This window comes from Acyrthosiphon pisum, chromosome A1, assembly GCF_005508785.2.
Source record: "Acyrthosiphon pisum isolate AL4f chromosome A1, pea_aphid_22Mar2018_4r6ur, whole genome shotgun sequence".
NCBI classification, from domain to species: domain Eukaryota; kingdom Metazoa; phylum Arthropoda; class Insecta; order Hemiptera; family Aphididae; genus Acyrthosiphon; species Acyrthosiphon pisum.
Genome location: NC_042494.1, coordinates 118,430,490 through 118,431,300, shown reverse-complemented (window position 1 = coordinate 118,431,300; position 811 = coordinate 118,430,490).

The window sequence follows — 811 nt, the reverse complement described above, 5'->3', positions numbered from 1 at the left end:
TAACAATATATTATGAGCCTTGCATTAAAATTTTCACGCTTTTTTACCCAACAAACAAAATTTTATTGATATTATAGAAAAAAAACTTAACAAATTGAAAAATGAGAATGTCCGTAAACAGCTCAAAAAAATTCAAAATATTTTCAAAATTTTATGGTGTTTAATAAATGAAAATATTAACATTCAGTGAAATTTTTAAATATCTACAGTCATTCGTTTTTTAATTACAATTAAATAAGAAAATCGTCACATGAGAAATCGAGCGAATATCAAATGTTGTAAAAATATGAATTTCAAACGCTCATAAAAATTTAATTTGACTTTTTTGTAGATATTTTTTTTTTTTGATAAAGATAGACAATATTATGAGGAATTTTGTATTACATTTTCAAATCTTAGATTTAAAAAGAAAAATTTTTACGAATTCTTAACTAAAAATAATTTGCTAATTTTCGTGATTTTTACATATTTTGTCAATTTTTGAACTTTAAATGCTAATAAAAAAAAATTGTGACTAAGGACTTTTAATATTTTTCAAATATCATTGTAACAATATAGTAGGAGCCTTGTATTAAACTTTCAAGTATTTTTACTAAACAAATAAAGTTTTATTGACATTCATAGAAAAAAAAAACTAATAATATTGGAAACTGAATACGTTCCTAAACAGTTCAAAACAAATCAAAATATTTTGAAAATTTTATCATGTATAGAAAATGGAAATATAAATAACCAGTGAAAATTTCATGTATCTACGGTCATTTGTTTTAAAGTTACACCAAAAACCAAAGTCAATTTTCTCGAAAACAGA